Source organism: Ammodytes marinus (assembly GCF_949987685.1).
Source record: "Ammodytes marinus genome assembly, chromosome: 23".
In the NCBI taxonomy this organism is placed as follows: Eukaryota; Metazoa; Chordata; class Actinopteri; order Uranoscopiformes; family Ammodytidae; genus Ammodytes; species Ammodytes marinus.
The window spans coordinates 3,075,750-3,091,116 of NC_137227.1; the positions used below are offsets into that span (position 1 = coordinate 3,075,750).

At 41.5% G+C, this 15,367-nt stretch overlaps 1 protein-coding gene across 7 annotated transcripts in view; it reads left to right on the forward strand.

Moving 5' to 3' along the window:
* LOC307269254 (receptor-type tyrosine-protein phosphatase delta) overlaps positions 1-15,367 on the forward strand; it is a 270,649-nt gene that overhangs the window by 83,861 nt on the left and 171,421 nt on the right. For all 7 annotated transcript variants that reach the window (XM_080052141.1, XM_080052145.1, XM_080052143.1 and 4 more), the window contains exon 5: positions 8,829-8,867. The gene's annotated coding sequence lies outside the window, so the exon portion shown is untranslated. The remainder of the gene's footprint in view (positions 1-8,828; positions 8,868-15,367) is intronic.

The window sequence follows — 15,367 nt, forward strand, 5'->3', positions numbered from 1 at the left end:
GGTGTGCCAGCAGGTAGGATGGCCTAGAGGAAAGGTGGCCGACCAGTTACCATAAGGTCTCTGGTTCGATTCCCGGTACCGGACAGGACGGTGTTAGTTGTAAAACTAGTAGTGGCTGGTATTACGTCTATGGTGCCCACCATCTCTACCATTGTGTCCTTCAGCAAGACACTTAACCCCAAAGTGGGGCGCTGTACTACGGCTGACTCTGCTCTCTGACCCCCTCCAAAGTGTGGTAATAAAGTAACTTAAGTTAATTACATCATACCGCCAAAGCTGCGGTTAGAATCAATGCAACTCAATAAGAAGGATTACAACTTGAGCTACTTTTTAAAGTGATAACATGCCAACGTTGCCCATTGCTGTCCCCAATGTATGTGTTAAACCAAAACAAAACAAAAATAGTTTTATGTTTATCGTGTTACATGGGTCAAACGCAGTGGTGGCCTGACGCAATGTGATTTTACTCTTGGTTGCCCGCAACAAATACGTTTGCCACCGTTGGTTCAGATTTGTAGCACTGATACATGTGTATTTTATAATCTACTGTCTCTCATGCTGCCATTTGTATGCACAACATCAGTTCAGGAGACACGGACATGATTTACCATCAAATTAAATATACCCTGTCATTTGAACTTGTAGTCGGCTGCAGACATGAGCATTTCTTTAAAAAATAATTGTCTTTTATTTACAAGATAGTGACAGGTATTTGTAATGCTATTGGCATATTCAAGCGAAACATTAAACTAAAGGGTAATTTGTTTTTTCCCTCAGACTAATGTTTGGTTTGAATTTGATCTACTTAAAAAGGTCCCATTTGCACTGAGCCGGGTACCGTAAAGACATCTGGCTCGATTATTTGAAAGAGAGACACATTACCATAATACTTACAGATGTAATAATGGGCCACTGAGACCTTAAACACAATACTATATTCAGGTATATTCAGCACATCACATGATCAAAAAACACCAATTCAATGTTTTCCCAGCACACAAGGTCTATGGTTAAATCTCTGAGGGTGCAGCCTGTCTCTGATTAGCTCTACACATTTTCTACGCGTTGTTTTTAGCCCCTCATCACTTCCAAATCGGCTACTGAAAAACACTCCGGGAACTATATACAGTATGGGAATATGGTGGGAGTAATCTGACAGAATATATGCAGTTTCATAAGACTAGCCAGGCAGAAAATAGATTGGGGGGGAGGAGCTGGTTTGTGATTTGGTGGGAGTTAGGATGGGGGAGTTTGCTGGGTTCCAGAGAGATAATGTGTCACTCACAATGCAGAGAGACTGCGGCCTCGGCAACCCAAGGGCTGAGGCATGATGACCCCACAGCCTCTTTCATGTGATAAAAACCTGAACATTTTCACCTTGGGCTGCTTTAAATATTGTTAGAGAAAAAAGGAGACACATTTGGGAAAAGAGATCCATTTTAGTCCCTATTACCCTCCATCATTCATTTTGTCTGCACTGCTGTGATGTAAGCCCTGTCTTTCCATGTGTGCCTTGACAGAAGTGCAAGGTAATTATTAAAACATATGGATGGCTGGACCCCTTTCTTAACCCCTCCCACTAATGATGCTTGGCTATTACAGAAGGGCATGGGAAGGACACTTATACCATTAACTGATATATCCCTCCGGAGATCCCGGGCTTCAGCCTACACTTGTTGGCTAAAGAGTATAGCTGTTCGAGCCTTAGAGAGAAGACATGCTCTTAAACGTTCTAAAAATTGTAAGTAGTGATAATAAAGAACCCATGACCCATATAAAAAATAGAGGGATTTCAGTGAAAACACGGTAGCCTTAAGCAGATTCAATTAAATGATAAAATATTGTGTCCAAATAAATCTTAATTGTTGTGCCTCACTCACACCAACATGCTGGCCGAACATTTTTTTTAATCTTTTCTCACAATCAATCAAGATGGCGTTGCCTTTTGTTTGCACAGTATATACATACATAATCTGAATGAGGAGATGCATAGCCCTATGCAGAAGTTACTACTGAGTAAAGCTACCATATGCTATTTATAAAAAAAGGGTGCTCTCAGAGGCTGGTAGCACTCTGGGCTTGCACATACAAATTACAACAATTGCTTAATCTTTGCGACATCAAAGCCTGTCCATTGGCAGCAGATTCAATTTAACTCTAGAGACGACCCACTTCAACTCCATTAACTTCCTCCGCTGAATGGGATCGGGGGGGAAGATGCCGACCCATAATGGCAGCTTTGCTTAGGGGCAATTTTTTCAGCTCGGAAAAAGGCTGCAGCCCTCTCTGATGTTAATGGACCCATCCCCAGTCCATGCAAAATATGCTTACATCCTAGGTTCGACATCGCAGTGTGACCCAGCCAACTGGTTGCTTTTGTTCATGTGGTCGTGTGGCTGTGGGCAAAATTGATGCTGCCACACAATGGACTAAAAGCTTTAGTGGGAAAGGCAAAGAGTCCCCCAACACAATAGCCGTAGCCAGGTCCAGAAGCAGAGGTTGAAAATAGCTTCACTCCTTCTGCTATGTGCAGCACGTACACAGTTGAGCTGAAATGGCCTTTTTTTGCTAAATAAAAACCTCAGCATCAGCAACTCTATCAAGGAAGACAGTGCAATATGTATTTTTATTCCAACATTATTTGAAATGTTGAGCCGATATTAAAAACATATACTGTGTAGCATTTTGAAAACATCAACTCTAAATACAAATCTTTATCATCATGGCCATATGTTGTTTTATTGAGTGCCTTGACACAAACTTACTGTGCTATGGATTCTACCTCCGGGCAGTGTGGCTAGATTGTACCAGAAGTCCAGCTGAAGGGGTGAAACTATACGGTTAACAAAAAAATAAGGCCAGCAAGTGCATCTGTTCAATCATTTTAAGTGAAACAATTCAGTCCAATAATGCCTATGGACCACACCAACACATGGTCTAACTGGCACACACTCTTTGATTGGTGCATAACACCACACCAGTGCAGTCCTCACATCCATCTCTCCCCTTTGGCTAATTGAGACAGGAGAAAGGGGCTTCACCCATTCCATTCTCTCACTAAACGACTATTGGGCACTGGAGACCAGATGGTTTGTCTGGCGAATGTCACTGGTGGACAGTTGTTACATTTGACAATGTAAGCTGAATCTGGCATATATCAGTACAATTTCTGTTGCCTTCAAGGAGGAGCAGCAACTGGGCTAGAGAAAAAAACAACACTTGGATTGATTTCATCCCTCATTCGGTGCACTGCAAGTATTTTTTGACAAAGACATATGGTGGAGAGAAGTGCACAGCAGCAGCAGCAGGCTGGCTGGCCCCGGCCCCTCAAGCCTGAGCTGTTTTCACTTGATTGTTTCAGGCAACATGCACATTTTAAGACAAGCAATGTATGCAATGGTTGCATGCAGGCACACACACACACACACACACACACACACACACACACTGCTTTAGCTCCAACACAGAGGCAAGTGATAAATCTATGCATGACCACAAATATTCCTCCCTTGCAGTATTCTCACAGGATCCTTCCGGTGATCATACTGTTTACAAATATAATACAGCAGACTGCACATTGCTGGCCTTATTAAATCATATTCATCAACCATTTGTCTCCAGAGCATGACACTGTGTCCCATATGCTGGCTGCAGTATAGGCATAGTGTTTGGGTGGGAACAAGGGGACATGTCCCCCTCAATATTTATCAGAGGTACATTTTTCCCCCTTAGAAACAAAAGAAAGACCACCCCCTTCAGTCCAAAAGTGGTAAACATAACAGTTCAGGGGGTCGAGACATGTATTTATCGTCCTTACCTGTGACTATATACAGCCCTGGAAAAAAATAAGAGACCAGTCTGGATTTTTCTTCAATCTTCATCTCTACATAACGTATCGAAAATTATCGAAAAAATTTATTGGAATTTGGTAGAAATGTTGTCAGTAGTTTATAGGCTATTATAAAATCAAAATGTTCATTTTACTCAAACATATGCCTCCAAAGTGTAAAACTAGAGACACTGAACATTTGACGTGGTCTCTCAATTTTTTCCGGAGCTGTATATGTCCCAACTATTTCAGACATCCCTACAGTAAACCATAGCATCTTTACCTTGCCAACCTCAGTGGCTTCAGCTTCTGACTAACTTTGTACACGACAATGCAGACAGTGTAGTAATGTTACACGCTTGCTGTGTGATTTCTTGTGATTTTGCCTGTCATCGCTTTTATGTAGATTCGAAAATTTGGTAGCCTTTAACAAGGTCTCTTTCTCAAATAGATAGTTTTGTCGAGCTGTACATGATTCCTAAAAAAGGATATGTTTTGAAGGTGCATAATGTTTGGAACAATACAGTAGAAAACATATTTGAAAGCACCAAAGAATGCCTTGAGAGCCCTACTGCATTATATTCCATATTGTATTTATACATAAAGACATTTCCAGAATACATTGACACAGAACAGGCACACATTGGCAAATACAATTTCACCTAAATGACGGCCAACCATTTCCCCAATGGTGAATCAAAGCCTATGCCTTGCGGCCGTAGCATGTCAGGAAAGAAGTAGCAATGCTGTCCCCAAACTCCACTGCAGTCACCCATGTGTCTTCAGCTCAAGCAATCCTGGGAGCAATAGAGTCTTTCACCTTCAGTCTATTTGGAATTGGCGGGAGGGGGGGGGGAACCAACCTGACGTTCAAAGTTGCTTTCCCGAAGCTGGCTCGCTGTCTGGGGTTTCTTGGCAGCTGGACTGATAGCAAGCCTCCGTTGGAATGGCAGCTGTTGAAGGGCTTTTTAAATTGCACACAGGTTGATGGGTGGCTGTCAGGAGGGCAATGGACAGAGAGAGAGAATTTCGAAAGGGTGAAAAAAATACTCATGTGGGGAGGGAGAGCGGGGGGGGGGGGGGCATTGACCCTGACACCAAGGTGCATAGGAAAAATGTCTCGATTCCCTGGAAAATAAGTATAGGACATTGGTGTATACATGTGTTGGAATGAATGGAGTGCTAAGGGCATGTCTGTCATCACCAGGGTTTATTTAGTGAGGCAGCACAACGTCACTGTGCATCAGATTTGATATCCGAAGACTATGTTTACATACAGCAAGATAATATCACGTAGGGCTGTCCCCTGAAAGTCGGAATCCCTGCAGTCGACCTAGATTTTTCAAGTCCAGCCGTCTTTGCTAGCTTGATCGCCAGACACAGATACACATGGAACATTTATTTAACCTTTATTTATACTGGAGATATCATTGAGGGGTGACCATCATTTGCAATGATGCCGAGAAACAAAAACAACAATACATACACAATATACAATGCAAATACATCAAATACACAACAAGCTGGAAAAGAGAAACATTTTAGACAGAGGTATAGAGTGGCTGGAAATTAAATTAAATTGGTAAAAGTACAATATGGCCTAATTAAAACAGTTACAGTTAGAGTTTGGTAGATTTAAGATGTTTAAATTGGTTAACGGATATCATGGTATTCATTTTAATGTGTTGCTGTAAACTGTTGAGTCAGGGGCACTGAAGCTAAAAGCTGTCTTTCCCAGCTCAGATCGGGCTTGTGGGACATAAAGCGTAACATGGTAGACAGTGCTCTCATTAGCCTTTTCATAAGGATTTGTGTTGGCCTTTGTGCTCATCAAAATAGTCCATTCTATTAATTACAATAGATTAGACATGTTTCCAATGGCATTTAAATTAAATCATTGTGAAACGCACAATAGTATTTCATATCAAACAACGAGGAGATAGATTGAAACACTGTGGGTGTCCTATACTGTAATGTGACTCTTATGGCCTCACTACCTAACGTTGCCTTGTTGTATCTGTGCTGTGCAACAGATTGGGTTTTAAGAAAGTCATCATGTATACTTTCCCCAGTTATTACATGTGCTCTTAACATTATTTGGAGGAGATTTAAGTCATAGTCTGCAAATACAGTGAGTGTTTGATCTACTAGTGCAGTGCCCGTAGTTAGCAGGTAAACAAAGAAATATATTAGACAGTACATTTGGCTGCTATCATTGATGGCTAATTTTACACTGTTGAAGGTTATTATCAGTAGGCCTAACTTACTTTGTAGAAGTTGGCTATAGAGTAGGGCAACATTCCTTAGTGTATTGTGTAAAGATAACCACAAACTAATTCCATGTGTTTTCTTTAGTGAAATGAAACACACAATGTGTTAATTAATTAAGTGTTGAAGCCTAAAGAAGAATTGAGCTGTACAGGTGTTACTTATGCAATCTGATATTATGTTACCCTATACTGCCATCCATACTGCACAATGCACTCAAACTTACAATCAGTTGCCTATGTAGTAAATGTATACAAGGAGTCTATGCTGCATGCCATGACAACATTTGGGGGAGAGTTGTGCTCGGGCTTTCAGTTTAGTTAACGTGTCAGTAGCAGTCAGCTGTGTGTGTGGGACTTTGGCGGATATAAAACATTTTGTGGAAGCATCCAAGCCCGTGCTGTATTATTACAGTGAAAATAGCGTAAAGTGCAGTCTTTACAACTAAAGCGGACAGGTGGAGCAAGTGAGGAGTGAGGAGTTGTTGAGGAAGTAACAATAGGTGCTGTGTGTGTCCCGCTCTTCAGAGGGAGGCGGGGTTTATTCAGATATTACTTCATGCTCCGTTCTCACTGTGGCCTTCAGTGTGCGCACGTACTTCACAATGAAGGATGAAGGCTGCACATCTTCGTACTTCTAAAAACATCTTTGTACTTCTAAAAACTTCACAATGAAGGATGCACACCTTCGTGCTGTGCACAAGCAATATCCAGAAGCACATGCCGATCTGACTAAAACTCAGAGAGATATGTGAGCCACAGACACACACAGAGACAGACGTTTCTTGACACACACACAGACAGACGTTTCTTGCTTTATAGATATATTATACTGTGGAGTTCTCTGTGGAGTGTTTAAGATCGAAACACTGTACTGAGTCCATACACTGAGTAGCAAATTATCTTAATAAACGATCCAATTAGCGCAGACTAGTTAAGTGTACTGTCAGTGTACTCTGGAATGACAAACAGTCAAGTCTGCCACCCAAACATTTTTAATACTACAGAGTGAACACAGGCCCGACCGCTAATAAATGTGACTGACTTCCCATTTGGATTTTAAAGGGACCTGTAATGTTTTGAGTGTTTTCTCAGTTCTCACAGGCTCAATCATTTTCAATTGGAATGTATTCTCTGCATCTTCACATACTCTCACACTACTGTATATATATATATATATATAGTGTATATATAAGTACACAAAAAACGTATTACTTTTCATTGTGTTTGTATCTCCAATAAACTGGCCCTGTGCGGTTCTGATAAGACCATAGTGGCTACATTTATGTCCGATTATTAACCATAAATCTAGGCAAGGCGCTGGGACCCCTGACAGGTGGCTCTCTTACTGCCTGCTGATTGCTGGATTGTACCTATTAATCATCCTCTGTATTCCCCACCGGTCAAGCAAACCTTATTAGTGGAGGGATGGAATCAGACACAATGGGGCGACCAATTTCCTCTTTCCTAACGCTCTTTTGTGCTTTGCTCTCTCTCATTTGCTCCCTTTACAAATTGCACTCACATTGGAATTCCTCCACTGGCGAGATATAACTGATGCCCGATCGTCATCTTTAAGAGAGAGAGAAGATTCATTCAAAATTGAATTTTTCAAGCTTAAGTATATCTGATTAGTCCCTTTTCACACAAGCTGACGTGCGGACTAATATGAAGTTCCTGGTAATTACAACAGCAGCATATTTGACATTTTAAAGGATTTGTCATATACCCGCAAACTATAGTGTATGCTTTCATTTACACTGTATTGAATCCAGGCACATGCACCCCATAATAATCCTGGGTCCTAGAACATCACTGTAATTATACGCCAGTGAAACGAAAGCTCACTGTACATCACACTGTAGCCATTTAGTCTCACTAACTCCACGATATAGCTTGCATTATACTAGCTAGGCATAAATTCCCCTTCAGCATTTTGACAGTAGCTTTTCAAATACTTAGCCTCCTTACACTCTGCAGTCATATTCCTCCTCTGCCAGAATCAATTGCGCTGGCAACCATTGCAGAGCGCTGAATTTTATCTCCCCAGGCAGAAAAAAAGGATGTAAGGGAACAGAGCATGGAGAGATAGGCTGTTTATCAGTCACACAACTAATTCTCTCTTCTACCATCCCTCTCCATTCTGCCTTTTTTGAAAGTGAACTTGGTATTAATCTACAAGACCTTGAGTGCCTCCATGCACACAATCAGCAGCGATGTGCGCCTTTTTACTCTCTTTTTTTGGGTCAATCTTTGACCTTTCGAGGGCCGCCCACAATTTTAATTACTAAACTAAAAAGCTGCTCAGTAACCCCCCCCCACACACACACTCCCTTTTCAGCTTTGTTCTCACAACTCTTTCTTTATGTCCCAATGAAATCCATGGGAGATATACCACATTTGAGCCGTGATTGAATATCACTGCTTTTTTTTTTCTTTTTGTAAATGCTTGGAAAATTACAAGGGGGCTTAAGTGTCAGACACATATGCCTGCCAAAGATAATCAGTGGGTAATGAATGTGTGCCCTTTTACACTATAAAAAGCAATGGCTGTACTTGAATGTGTGTTCAACTCAGGGCAGCTGATCACACAACCTACTGCTACATTCACACATGCCCCTTGAACTCCTTCCCCTCAAATCACATCAGGATCTTATCATAACAGCTTGCTTTTACGACATGACAGTGTAAACCACTCTCATCTAACATGTGTTTTCTCTGCCGTCTTGCAGCTCTTGAACTGTCGGGGAAGGCTGCTTGAGTGCTGAAAGGTAAGCTGTTTTGCAATCAATTCTTGTGTGTGAATCACTGTATAGTCGATGACAAAGATGGGTCAAGGCGTTGTAAGCTGCTGGGTTTCCCATTTTCTGCTCAGCCTAAGGACCTGGTTTTAATGCTGGTCGCAGCAGAATGGGAGCCCTCAGTGGATATAGAGAGAGTGAAGGCCCCCTTGCTCTTTTCTCTTTAATTAGCACGCTCTTGGAGACTTGGGGGTTGCCGCTTTAGCAATCACACATTCTGCTGCCCAGCCAATAAGAACTAGTGTTCAACCACGACTGGCAGAGACAAATGGCACGCCGCAACATCTCAGCCTCGCCCGTCATCTCTGTTAAGCATGCAAAAAGCACATTGTTGTAAGACTAGGGGAGTGCTGCAAGTCTAAGTGGGAATGTGGGGCATTCATATACAGTATATATGTTGGTCCTTCAAATGAACCATATCTGCTTTGGTTGGTTTTGAATGCATTGTTGTGTGAGTTTGCAGTACAAGAGTACAACCGTATTATTGTATGAGATTATTGATTGATTGATTATTGAGCTATTTGTTTGCTATGTCACATGGGTTGAGAACTATCATGTCATGTGACCATTGATTTATCTTTTTTGTTTTTTATTTGTTTTATTTGAGACATACAGTAGGCCTATACTGTATGTACCGTAACTACATGAAACCCCCAACATAGACACACATTTTCCGATGTGAAGACTCCATGTGTATAAGGGACTTCACATATCAAGGACATATCAAAGACGTCTTTTTGTGGTAAACAACGATGAGCATGTGCTATGTCCAGCCATTAGCTACTCTTGTCTGGTCTTATCAGTGTACATGTGTGTTATGCTTCCCTTTTGCTTTAAAGCGATCACTGAATTTCTAGGTTGGTGAATACAGTATTTTGCATAATTTGCAGTTTTCTGTCAAGCGTCTTCATAGCTAACATGCAAAAACTGGAGAAAATACGCTCAAATCAGAGGTCATCGCACACACACAAAGGAATAAACACATATTTGTAGAAATGTGGTACTGCAAATACAATTAGAATCACAAAATAAAGACTTATTATTGTGCACTTACACTAAATGTATGGTGTCATAATTTAAACAAAAAACAAATCACCTATCATGGCGCCTCCTTATGACTCACATCACTTAAAGGTGCTCTGAGGAACTTTCAGTTTGTGTTAATTATTGCACCCCCATTGGACAAAAGCAGTAGTGTTTTTACTACTCCAGCTGTTGAGCATACCCATGACAAAGGCATTAAAAGGGAAGTAAGTGATATTTTTTTGTTATTGTATGTGTTTAATCACTCTATATTCATACAGCAATCACTTAAACAGTATGCACAGTTCATAACACAGATCTCCCAGTCATTCGGCTTGATCATCAGAGGAAAAATTAGACTGTTTCAAAAATATGTAAAAGTTCCTCGTAAGGATGGGTTCAGAAATAATTGTTGCACCCTGTTCCCCAGTCTCTTATGCCAGTAGATCATAAGAAAGGGAGTAGCGGTTTGTAGCAGTGGGGGCATAATTAGTGATAGGCCTTGGACATGTCATACTCTGTTAGCCCTGCCTCGCTTTAATTCCTTTTGTCTCCTCTCTGCCCCTTAGCATTTATTCCGTCTGTGTGTATGGAAGTGTGTATATCTTTACTCAGGCATAGCTGTGGCCTTTTGCATACTTAATGTATCAGCTCCAACTTCATTTCACCCTATACAGTATCTCACAAAAGTGAGTACACCCCTCACATTTCTTCAAATATTTCATTATATCTTTTCATGGGACAACACTGAATAAATGACACTTTGATACAATGTAAAGTAGCGTGTGTACAGCTTATATAACAGTGTAAATTTACTGTCCCCTCAAAATAACTCGACACACAGCCATTAATGTCTAAACTGCCGGTTACAAAAGTGAGTACACCCCTGAGTTAAAATGTCCAAATTGGGCCCAAAGTGTCAATATTTTGTGTTGCCACCATTATTTTCCAGCACTACCTTAACCCTCATGGGCATGGAGTTCACCAGAGCTTCACAGGTTGCCACTGGAATCCTCTTCCACTCATTCATGACAACATCACGGAGCTGGTGGATACTGGAGACCTTGCGCTCCTCCATCTCCTGTTTTAAGAAGCCCCAAAAATGCTCAATAGGGTTTAGGTCTGGGGACATGCTTGGCCAGTCCATAACCTTTACCCTGAGCTTCTTTAGCAAGGCAGTGGTCGTCTTGGAGGTGTGTTTGGGGTCATTATCATGTTGCAGTACTGCCCTGCGGCCCAGTTTATGAAGGGAGGGGATCATGTTCTGCTTCAGTATGTCACAGTACATGTTAGCATTCAATGAACTGTAGTTCCCCACTGCTGGCAGCACTCATGCAGCCCCAGACCATGACACTCCAACCACCATGCTTGACTATAGGCAAGACACACTTGTCTTTGTACTCCTCACCTGGTTGCCACCACACACACTTGACACCATCTGAACCAAATAAGTTTATATTGGTCTCATCAGACCACAGGACATGGTTGCAGTGATCCATGTCCGTAGTCTGCTTGTCTTCAGCAAACTGTTTGTGGGCTTTCTTTTGCATCATCTTTAGAATAGGCTTCCTTCTGGGACGACAGCCATGCAGACCAGTATGATGCAGAGTGTGGCGTATGGTCTGAGCACTGACAGGCTGACCCCCCCACTCCTTCAAGACCTGCAGCAATGCTGGCAGTATTCATACGTCTATTTTCCAAAGCCAACCTCTTGGTATGACGCTGAAAACGTGCACTCAACCTTTTTAAACTGGGCCGCAGGGCAGTATTGCAACATGATAATGACCCTAAACACACCTCCAAGACGACCAATGCCTTGCTAAAGAAGCTCAGGGTAAAGGTTATGGACTGGCCAAGCATGTCTCCAGCCATAAACCCTATTGAGCATCTTTGGGGCTTCTTAAAACGGGAGATGGAGGAGCGCAAGGTCTCTAATATCGACCAACTCTGTTATGTCGTCATGAATGGGTGGAAGAGGATTCCAGTGGGAACCTGTGAAGCTCTGGTGAACTCCATGCCCAAGAGGGTTAAGGTAGTACTGGAAAATAATGGTGGCCACACAAAGTATTGACACTTTGGGCCCAATTTGGACATTTTTTCTTCGGGGTGTACTCACTTTTGTTGCCTTCAGTTTAGACATTAATGGCTGTGTGTCGAGTTATTTTGAGGCGACAGTAAATTTACACTGTTATTCAAGCTGTACACTGACTACTTTACATTATATCAAAGTGTCATTTCTTCAGTGTTGTCCCATGGAAAGATATAATGAAATATTTGAAGAAATGTGAGGGGTGTACTCACTTTTGTGAGATACTGTATATAACACAATTGTATGACAATACGGGGGCATGCTTGTACTGTCTTGTGTGTGTGTACTAAGATACCTGTGTAAGTGCCACCTTTGATTTTCTGTTGAAGAAAAACAACAAAAACAAACATATCTCTCGGGCTAGACAGGCTTCAATATTCAGCTGGTTTCAAGAGACTCAATTTGGCCAATTATAGGGGAAAAAACGTTATGTTCCCTTTGTAAAAACAGTTCCCCGGAGCGAGAAGAAATGCATACAAATGGTTTTGTGTGATGCCAAAAAAGGTAGTCTGGTGATTACTGTCAAAGGATACTTTTTTTTGGCACAACTAGGCTGTGTGTCTAGGTGCAGAGGAGTTTTCTCGACCTAGGCTGTTGATGTGAGGGCGGGATGAAAGCCGCTTTGAGGATACAGTATATACGGCTAGGAGGAAATGCTCTTCCTCCACCACCTTGCCTTTTTGCTTCTGTCCAATTTTCCCCCTCTCTCTCATTGTGCTGCCATTCTACCATTGCTATCTCTTCGTGGCGGCCTCTCTCCCTCTCCCCCTATGTTGTTTCCCTATCCAATTCCTCCTCTACACCCAGCCCACACTCTCTCTCTCTCTCTCTCTCTCTCTCTCTCTCTCTCTCTCTCTCTCTCTCTCTCTCTCTCTCTGGAGCATCTTTCCCTGCCATGGCTGTCTTTATGTCAACACTCATCTGTGTTTTACAAACCTACATACTTGAGTTGAGTGAGTGCTTTTTTAACTTATATATATCGTCATGCAACTTACCCGATTGATTACTGACATCAAAACACATATTTGTGTATTATATTTGTTTCATAAATGTTTGATTACTTGTGCACATGTGACAATATCTAACTAATTATGAGTTAATTTGCATGTGTGTACCAACATCTAGATGTTGAATAAAGACAGAGTTGATAGTCAGAGCTGATAATAGTGCTTTAGAGGTTGATATTTATGGTTCAGAGCATCAAACAAATTTAATATTGAGACAATGGTCTTAAAAGATGGTTGTATAAATATACAGACAAAAACAGACAAGGTTTAGTCAAATAAACACATACATGTACATTGTGTACCTTGTATTTATACTAGTAGAAGCAAAATAGACAAAAAAATGATCTTGTGTAGCGATGTTGCTTTATATCCACAACTCATTTGGGGTTCAGGTGGGGTGCCCATGGCCATTTTAAGGGAAAATTCCTTTAGCTATTAGCACATATGGCACCTCTGCAGAAAGCAACCCGTGTGCTTCCATTCTCCCATCACGCTAAATTAGCTTCACAAAGACACAATCTCTCCACAGTGTTTGGAAGTGTTACCTCAACCTTGAAGTCAGCTCATATATTTACAGCTGTGCTTGACTGACACAGGTATAACCCCTTGAGCAGAGCCAACACTACATGTACCACTTCTTTCTTAAGATGAAGTAGCCGGAGACATTAGCCTAGAAAAAGGGCAGCAAAAGAAAATTACCCTGTCCAATTTCCATCCTACTATAATAGCACAATTTCACAAGCTAGGTATGCAATTTTCTAAATGGGTACTTGTATAACATCAGTGATTAAATGACCAGCATGTTGGTGGATATTCAGAATAATTGTTAGTGTGCCGATGCAAATATAAATGGCACAATACAGATTGCCAGCCAGGTTGTGTTGTTATTACTCTTGACCTTTCTCCTTTCCATTACAATTCATCAGACTTGGCTTATTCCGACTTCAGATACACATCAAAGTCCACTGGCTTAACACAAAAAAAGCTTTTTATTCCCTAGCATCTTAAGTAGGACTCATTTTCTATGTATTCGAGGTAAATTAGGATTGCTTTCAAACTCACAAATATGGCCGACTGAGATAAAGCTCCATGCTGCCAAGCTCTGTTCTTGCCAGCAAGGGGAAAAACATTTGTTTTGGTGGACGTATAAAGCAGTTACAGGGACATTTTAGATTCAATATTTAGTGAAGAAATGGCAAAACAAAATGTGCCTTTCCATAGGATTACTCTCTGAACACCCCTTTCCTTTTTTATTCCTTCTACAAAAATGTATGGAAAAATTATTGGGTCAAACATTGGGGCATGTTTTCTTCCTTTGGGTAAGTAATTGGCAATTGAGTTTTACTCTTGAAAGGTGGAGAATGAAGACTGAGCTGTCATACAGTACCTTTGTGCAACTAATGCATCAATGTATCATCCAAATGAATGAAACATACATACAATAATTCAGTATCCTTATGCTGGGCTCACACTGGAGGACTTTTAAAAGACTTAAGGGCATACAGTTATTTATATTTCTTATCACGTAGGCTAAATGTCATGCCTTATCACGTTAACAACTGCAAACGCAAAAGTGAATTCAATATTCCGAGCGGGGGAAATCCTGTAGTTATTTGTCCGGGTTTATTTGCTGATCTCGACCCCCAATAACTCTTACTCCTAACCCTAAATGTGACGGTAAAGTGTTAAGGTTGCGCAGTTGTCAGCCTGGTTCTTCATCCGAGTCTGCCAGGTAAAAGTGTCCGAAAAAACGGACGCAACTAATGGGGCACAGGTCGCAACTAATGGCGCTCCTCCTGCGTCGTGTTTGGTGCTGGAGAGAGCTCACCGATTTGTTGCTGACAATGTTCACGTCATTTAACTTCCCTATTTGCTTGAGCCAACCCTCAAGACCTGTTTGATATTGTCGGAATGTCAAGACGGGAAGAAGACTGACTGAAATTGGTTCGGATGACCACCTTACACCAAACGACTGAGTTACGGGCGCGCGCCACAACTCCAGCAAGACTCTTGTGATATTGACATTTTAAATTTCTCTTTGACTGTCAACTCACGTGAAAAGTTGTGTAGTGTGAGCCCAGCATTAGTTGATTTCTCCTCAGAAACAAGCTCACATATTATGCACTTTGCTGTCAATTTTATATGGTCTAAGTAGTCCCTAATACTTATTTTTTTAAATGTTTGCTGAAAAACCCGTTCAGATCATTTATTGTAGCAAGCCTCTATACCCTGATGTTCCTCTGGTCTCCAGATGACCTATATTGGTGTCTGCAGCCTGCGATCTGGCTGGCCCCTCCCACCTCTCTGCCGGGCCCTCCCACCATCTCTGCTGTGCTCTCGTGATACTAGAG